We start from the raw sequence: 8,400 nt of genomic DNA, 5'->3' as shown, positions 1-8,400 counted from the left end.
CCACCGAGGCACCCGCCGAAGGCGGGTGCCGAGTTCACCGGCCCCAAGCGACAACCGGTCACCGAGGCACCCGCCGAAGGCGGGTGCCGAGTTCACCGGCCCCAAGCGACAACCGGTCACCGAGGCACCCGCCGAAGGCGGGTGCCGAGTTCACCGGCCCCAAGCGACAACCGGTCACCGAGGCACCCGCCGAAGGCGGGTGCCGAGTTCACCGGCCCCAAGCGACAACCGGTCACCGAGGCACCCGCCGAAGGCGGGTGCCGAGTTCACTGGCCCCAAGCGACAACCGGTCACCGAGGCACCCGCCGAAGGCGGGTGCCGAGTTCACTGGCCCCAAGCGACGGCGGTCACCGAGGCACCCGCCGGAGGCGGGTGCCGAGTTCACCGGCCCCGAGCACCAGCGGTCAGCCACGGAGGGTGCTGGATCATCCATACTTCCATAGCTCCAGAGCTCCATAGCCCCGGAGCTCCATAGCCCCGGAGCTCCATAGCCCCGGAGCTCCATAGCTCCATAGCCCCGGAGCTCCATAGCCCCGGAGCTCCATAGCCCCGGAGCTCCATAGCTCCATAGCCCCGGAGCTCCATAGCCCCGGAGCTCCATAGCTCCATAGCCCCGGAGCTCCATAGCCCCGGAGCTCCATAGCTCCATAGCCCCGGAGCTCCATAGCCCCAGAGCTCCATACTTCCATAGCCCCAGAGCTCCATAGCTCCATACTTCCATAGCTCCAGCCGCGGAGGGTGCTGGCTGGTGGCTCCATAGCTCCATACTTCCATACTTGCAGCCACGGAGTTGGCTAAAATTGCACTAAGTGCGAAAGCCCATTCATTTACAACGGCGTGTCCGCCAGGCGGCGACATTTCCCCGTTACCGGTGGCTGCGTGGCGGGTGAGTGACAGAGCTTATCCGAGCGGCTGGAACTCTGCGCCGGCGTGGTCGAGCGTGAGGCCCCGGCCCTTTGGCTGCCTGGTACCTAAAACACTTCCATTGATCCAGCCACGGAGGGTGCTGGCTGGTGGCTCCATAGCTCCATAGCTCCATAGCACCAGAGCTCCATAGCTCCATAGCACCAGAGCTCCATAGCTCCATAGCACCAGAGCTCCATAGCTCCATAGCACCAGAGCTCCATAGCTCCATAGCTCCAGCCTGGGTGGCTGGTGGCTCCATAGCTCCATACTTCCATAGCTCCAGTCAGAGAGTTGGCTAAAATTGCACTAAGTGCGAAAGCCCATTCATTTACAACGGCGTGTCCACAAGGCGGCGACATTTCCCCGTTACCGGTGGCTGCGCGGCGGGTGAGTGACAGAGCTTATCCGAGCGGCTGGAACTCTGCGCCGGCGTGGTCGAGCGTGAGGCCTCGGCCCTTTGGCTGCCTGGTACCTAAAACACTTCCATTGATCCAGCCACGGAGGGTGCTGGCTGGTGGCTCCATACCTCCATAGCTCCATAGCACCAGAGCTCCATAGCTCCATAGCACCAGAGCTCCATGGCTTCAGAGCTCCATAGCACCATAGCTCCATACCTCCAGAGCTCCAGGGCTCCATAGCTCCATACCTCCAGAGCTCCATACCTCCAGAGCTCCATACCTCCAGAGCTCCATAGCTCCAGAGCTCCATAGCACCAGAGCTCCATAGCTCCATAGCACCAGAGCTCCATAGCACCAGAGCTCCATAGCACCAGAGCTCCATAGCTCCATAGCACCAGAGCTCCATAGCTCCATAGCACCAGAGCTCCATAGCTCCATAGCACCAGAGCTCCATAGCTCCATAGCACCAGAGCTCCATAGCTCCATAGCACCAGAGCTCCATAGCTCCATAGCTCCAGGGCTCCATAGCTCCATAGCTCCAGGGCTCCATAGCTCCAGGGCTCCAGGGCTCCATAGCTCCAGGGCTCCATAGCTCCAGGGCTCCAGGGCTCCATAGCTCCATACCTCCAGAGCTCCATAGCACCAGAGCTCCATGGCTCCATAGCTCCAGCCTGGGTGGCTGGTGGCTCCATAGCTCCATACTTCCATAGCTCCAGTCAGAGAGTTGGCGAAAATTGCACTAAGTGCGAAAGCCCATTCATTTACAAGGGCGTGTCCACAAGGCGGCGACATTTCCCCGTTACCGGTGGCTGCGCGGCAGGAGAGTGACAGAGCTTATCCGAGCGGCTGGAACTCTGCGCCGGCGTGGTCGAACGGCTGGCCTCGGTAGTTGAGGTACCAGGGGTGGGCCGGGGAGCTCCAGGCGGGTCTTGTGAGAGAGTGAAGCCGAGCGGCTGGAACTCTCGGCCGGCGTGGTCGAGCGGCTGGCCTCGGTAGTTGAGGTACCAGGGGTGGGCCGGGGAGCTCCAGGCGGGTCTTGTGAGAGAGTGAAGCCGAGCGGCTGGAACTCTCGGCCGGCCTGGTCGAGCGGCTGGCCTCGGTAGTTGAGGTACCAGGGGTGGGCTGGGGAGCTCCAGGCGGGGCTTGTGAGAGAGTGAAGCCGAGCGGCTGGAACTCTGGGCCGGTGTGGTTGAGCCACGGAGGGTGCTGGCTGGTGGCTCCATAGCTCCATAGCTCCATAGCTCCATAGCTCCATACTTCCATAGCTCCATAGCTCCATACTTCCATAGCTCCAGACTTCCATAGCTCCATAGCTCCATACTTCCATAGCTCCATACATCCATAGCTCCATAGCTCCATACTTCCATAGCTCCATAGCTCCATAGCTCCATAGCCCCAGAGCTCCATAGCTCCATAGCTCCATAGCTCCATAGCTCCATAGCTCCAGAGCTCCAAACTTCCATAGCTCCAGAGCTCCAGCCTGGCTGGTGGCTCCATAGCTCCATACTTGCAGCCACGGAGCTGGCGAAAATTGCACTAAGTGCGAAAGCCCATTCATTTACAAGGGCGTGTCCACAAGGCGGCGACATTTCCCCGTTACCGGTGGCTGCTTAGCGGGAGAGTGGCAGAGCTTATCCGAGCGGCTGGAACTCTGCGCCGGCGTGGTCGAGCGGCTGGCCTCGGTAGTTGAGGTACCAGGGGCGGGCTGGGGAGCTCCAGGCGGGGCTTGTGAGAGAGTGAAGCCGAGCGGCTGGAACTCTGGGCCGGCCTGGTCGAGCGGCTGGCCTCGGTAGTTGAGGTACCAGGGGCGGGCTGGGGAGCTCCAGGCGGGGCTTGTGAGAGAGTGTAGCCGAGCGGCTGGAACTCTGGGCCGGCGTGGTTGAGCAGCATGCCCGCGGAGGTGGCTCTTCCATAGGCACGGAGGGTGCTGGAGCTCCACACTTCCCTAGGCACGGAGGGTGCTGGAGCTCCACACTTCCATAGGCAGGGAGGGTGCTGGAGCTCCACACTTCCATAGGCAGGGAGGGTGCTGGAGCTCCACACTTCCATAGGCAGGGAGGGTGCTGGAGCTCCACACTTCCATAGGCAGGGAGGGTGCTGGAGCTCCACACTTCCATAGGCAGGGAGGGTGCTGGAGCTCCACACTTCCATAGGCAGGGAGGGTGCTGGAGCTCCACACTTCCATAGGCAGGGAGGGTGCTGGAGCTCCACACTTCCATAGGCAGGGAGGGTGCTGGAGCTCCACACTTCCATAGGCAGGGAGGGTGCTGGAGCTCCACACTTCCATAGGCAGGGAGGGTGCTGGAGCTCCACACTTCCATAGGCAGGGAGGGTGCTGGAGCTCCACACTTCCATAGGCAGGGAGGGTGCTGGAGCTCCACACTTCCATAGGCAGGGAGGGTGCTGGAGCTCCACACTTCCATAGGCAGGGAGGGTGCTGGAGCTCCACACTTCCATAGGCAGGGAGGGTGCTGGAGCTCCACACTTCCATAGGCAGGGAGGGTGCTGGAGCTCCACACTTCCATAGGCAGGGAGGGTGCTGGAGCTCCACACTTCCATAGGCAGGGAGGGTGCTGGAGCTCCACACTTCCATAGGCAGGGAGGGTGCTGGAGCTCCACACTTCCATAGGCAGGGAGGGTGCTGGAGCTCCACACTTCCATAGGCAGGGAGGGTGCTGGAGCTCCACACTTCCATAGGCAGGGAGGGTGCTGGAGCTCCACACTTCCATAGGCAGGGAGGGTGCTGGAGCTCCACACTTCCATAGGCAGGGAGGGTGCTGGAGCTCCACACTTCCATAGGCAGGGAGGGTGCTGGAGCTCCACACTTCCATAGGCAGGGAGGGTGCTGGAGCTCCACACTTCCATAGGCAGGGAGGGTGCTGGAGCTCCACACTTCCATAGGCAGGGAGGGTGCTGGAGCTCCACACTTCCATAGGCAGGGAGGGTGCTGGAGCTCCACACTTCCATAGGCAGGGAGGGTGCTGGAGCTCCACACTTCCATAGGCAGGGAGGGTGCTGGAGCTCCACACTTCCATAGGCAGGGAGGGTGCTGGAGCTCCACACTTCCATAGGCAGGGAGGGTGCTGGAGCTCCACACTTCCATAGGCAGGGAGGGTGCTGGAGCTCCACACTTCCATAGGCAGGGAGGGTGCTGGAGCTCCACACTTCCATAGGCAGGGAGGGTGCTGGAGCTCCACACTTCCATAGGCAGGGAGGGTGCTGGAGCTCCACACTTCCATAGGCAGGGAGGGTGCTGGAGCTCCACACTTCCATAGGCAGGGAGGGTGCTGGAGCTCCACACTTCCATAGGCAGGGAGGGTGCTGGAGCTCCACACTTCCATAGGCAGGGAGGGTGCTGGAGCTCCACACTTCCATAGGCAGGGAGGGTGCTGGAGCTCCACACTTCCATAGGCAGGGAGGGTGCTGGAGCTCCACACTTCCATAGGCAGGGAGGGTGCTGGAGCTCCACACTTCCATAGGCAGGGAGGGTGCTGGAGCTCCACACTTCCATAGGCAGGGAGGGTGCTGGAGCTCCACACTTCCATAGGCAGGGAGGGTGCTGGAGCTCCACACTTCCATAGGCAGGGAGGGTGCTGGAGCTCCACACTTCCATAGGCAGGGAGGGTGCTGGAGCTCCACACTTCCATAGGCAGGGAGGGTGCTGGAGCTCCACACTTCCATAGGCAGGGAGGGTGCTGGAGCTCCACACTTCCATAGGCAGGGAGGGTGCTGGAGCTCCACACTTCCATAGGCAGGGAGGGTGCTGGAGCTCCACACTTCCATAGGCAGGGAGGGTGCTGGAGCTCCACACTTCCATAGGCAGGGAGGGTGCTGGAGCTCCACACTTCCATAGGCAGGGAGGGTGCTGGAGCTCCACACTTCCATAGGCAGGGAGGGTGCTGGAGCTCCACACTTCCATAGGCAGGGAGGGTGCTGGAGCTCCACACTTCCATAGGCAGGGAGGGTGCTGGAGCTCCACACTTCCATAGGCAGGGAGGGTGCTGGAGCTCCACACTTCCATAGGCAGGGAGGGTGCTGGAGCTCCACACTTCCATAGGCAGGGAGGGTGCTGGAGCTCCACACTTCCATAGGCAGGGAGGGTGCTGGAGCTCCACACTTCCATAGGCAGGGAGGGTGCTGGAGCTCCACACTTCCATAGGCAGGGAGGGTGCTGGAGCTCCACACTTCCATAGGCAGGGAGGGTGCTGGAGCTCCACACTTCCATAGGCAGGGAGGGTGCTGGAGCTCCACACTTCCCTAGGCAGGGAGGGTGCTGGAGCTCCACACTTCCATAGGCAGGGAGGGTGCTGGAGCTCCACACTTCCATAGGCAGGGAGGGTGCTGGCACATCCACACTTCCAGCCACGGAGCATGCTGGCACTTCCACCTTGCTTGCTAAGTCGGCGTGATCTTGCCCAAAAAGTCCCTCCTCACCTCCAGCTGGAAGTGGAAAAAAATCCTCCACCTGCTTGGCCGAGGTTCTGGAAGCCAGCAGCTCGCAGAATGTTGCCAAAGTTTCACTGGAAGGAAAAGAAAAGAGAAGACCGAGTGCGCATTTCACCTACCGCCGAATGTCCACAAGAGGGAAGTGTCACTCCGTCGCAGAATCTGCGCCGACGCACTCGGCACCCTTCGAATTTATGGTGCCGGTGCGGGTGTTCTGGGTGCAAAAAGGCCGCCCAAGTGGTAGAAAAAAATCAGACTTCGTCTCTTAGGTCGAAATTAATGCCAAGTTTTGAAATGCGCTGGCAGGGGTGGACCAGGGCCCGTTAGAAGTGCTTAGCCGAGGTCCTGGAAGCCTAACCCGGCGTGATCTTGTGCAAAAAGCCGCTGCTGAGCTCCAGCTGGAAGTGTAAAAAGAACCGGGCTGGATCAAAAAAAGAACCGGGCGGCCCGTTAAAATTGCTTAGCCGAGGTCCTGGAACCCTAACCCGGCGTGATCTTGTGCAAAAAGCCGCTGCTGAGCTCCAGCTGGAAGTGTAAAAAGAACCGGGCTGGTTCAAAAAAAGAACCGGGCGACCCGTTAGAAGTGCTTAGCCGAGGTCCTGGAAGCCTAACCCGGCGTGATCTTGTGCAAAAAGCCGCTGCTGAGCTCCAGCTGGAAGTGGAAAAAGAACCGGGCTGGATCAAAAAAGAACCGGGGGACCCGTTAAAATTGCTTAGCCGAGGTCCTGGAAGCCTAACCCGGCGTGATCTTGTGCAAAAAGCCGCTCCCGAGCTCCAGCTGGAAGTGTAAAAAGAACCGGGCTGGATAAAAAAAGAACCGGGCTGGATCAAAAAAGAACCGGGCGACCCGTTAAAATTGCTTAGCCGAGGTCCTGGAAGCCTAACACGGCGTGATCTTGTGCAAATAGCCGCTCCCGAGCTCCAGCTGGAAGTGTAAAAAGAACCAGGCTGGATAAAAAAAAGAACCGGGCTGGATCAAAAAAGAACCGGGCGACCCGTTAAAATTGCTTAGCCGAGGTCCTGGAAGCCTAACCCGGCGTGATCTTGTGCAAAAAGCCGCTCCCAAGCTCCAGCTGGAAGTGTAAAAAGAACCAGGCTGGATAAAAAAAAGAACCGGGCTGGATCAAAAAAGAACCGGGCGACCCGTTAAAATTGCTTAGCCGAGGTCCTGGAAGCCTAACCCGGCGTGATCTTGTGCAAAAAGCCGCTCCCAAGCTCCAGCTGGAAGTGTAAAAAGAACCGGGCTGGATAAAAAAAAGAACCGGGCTGGATCAAAAAAGAACCGGGCGACCCGTTAAAATTGCTTAGCCGAGGTCCTGGAAGCCTAACACGGCGTGATCTTGTGCAAATAGCCGCTCCCGAGCTCCAGCTGGAAGTGTAAAAAGAACCAGGCTGGATAAAAAAAAGAACCGGGCTGGATCAAAAAAGAACCGGGCGACCCGTTAAAATTGCTTAGCCGAGGTCCTGGAAGCCTAACCCGGCGTGATCTTGTGCAAAAAGCCGCTCCCAAGCTCCAGCTGGAAGTGTAAAAAGAACCAGGCTGGATAAAAAAAAGAACCGGGCTGGATCAAAAAAGAACCGGGCGACCCGTTAAAATTGCTTAGCCGAGGTCCTGGAAGCCTAACCCGGCGTGATCTTGTGCAAAAAGCCGCTCCCAAGCTCCAGCTGGAAGTGTAAAAAGAACCGGGCTGGATAAAAAAAAAGAACCGGGCTGGATCAAAAAAGAACCGGGCGACCCGTTAAAATTGCTTAGCCGAGGTCCTGGAAGCCTAACCCGGCGTGATCTTGTGCAAAAAGCCGCTCCCGAGCTCCAGCTGGAAGTGTAAAAAGAACCGGGCTGGATAAAAAAAGAACCGGGCTGGATCAAAAAAGAACCGGGGGACCCGTTAAAATTGCTTAGCCGAGGTCCTGGAAGCCTAACCCGGCGTGATCTTGTGCAAAAAGCCGCTCCCGAGCTCCAGCTGGAAGTGTAAAAAGAACCGGGCTGGATAAAAAAAAGAACCGGGCTGGATCAAAAAAGAACCGGGCGACCCGTTAAAATTGCTTAGCCGAGGTCCTGGAAGCCTAACACGGCGTGATCTTGTGCAAATAGCCGCTCCCGAGCTCCAGCTGGAAGTGTAAAAAGAACCAGGCTGGATAAAAAAAAGAACCGGGCTGGATCAAAAAAGAACCGGGCGACCCGTTAAAATTGCTTAGCCGAGGTCCTGGAAGCCTAACCCGGCGTGATCTTGTGCAAAAAGCCGCTCCCAAGCTCCAGCTGGAAGTGTAAAAAGAACCGGGCTGGATAAAAAAAAGAACCGGGCTGGATCAAAAAAGAACCGGGCGACCCGTTAAAATTGCTTAGCCGAGGTCCTGGAAGCCTAACACGGCGTGATCTTGTGCAAAAAGCCGCTCCCGAGCTCCAGCTGGAAGTGTAAAAAGAACCGGGCTGGATAAAAAAAGAACCGGGCTGGATCAAAAAAGAACCGGGGGACCCGTTAAAATTGCTTAGCCGAGGTCCTGGAAGCCTAACCCGGCGTGATCTTGTGCAAAAAGCCGCTCCCGAGCTCCAGCTGGAAGTGTAAAAAGAACCGGGCTGGATAAAAAAAAGAACCGGGCTGGATCAAAAAAGAACCGGGCGACCCGTTAAAATTGCTTAGCCGAGGTCCTG

This window comes from Syngnathus leptorhynchus, unplaced genomic scaffold (genome assembly GCF_054491065.1).
Source record: "Syngnathus leptorhynchus isolate UIUO unplaced genomic scaffold, UIUO_Slep HiC_scaffold_159, whole genome shotgun sequence".
In the NCBI taxonomy this organism is placed as follows: Eukaryota; Metazoa; Chordata; class Actinopteri; order Syngnathiformes; family Syngnathidae; genus Syngnathus; species Syngnathus leptorhynchus.
This window is presented reverse-complemented; position numbering follows the sequence as displayed.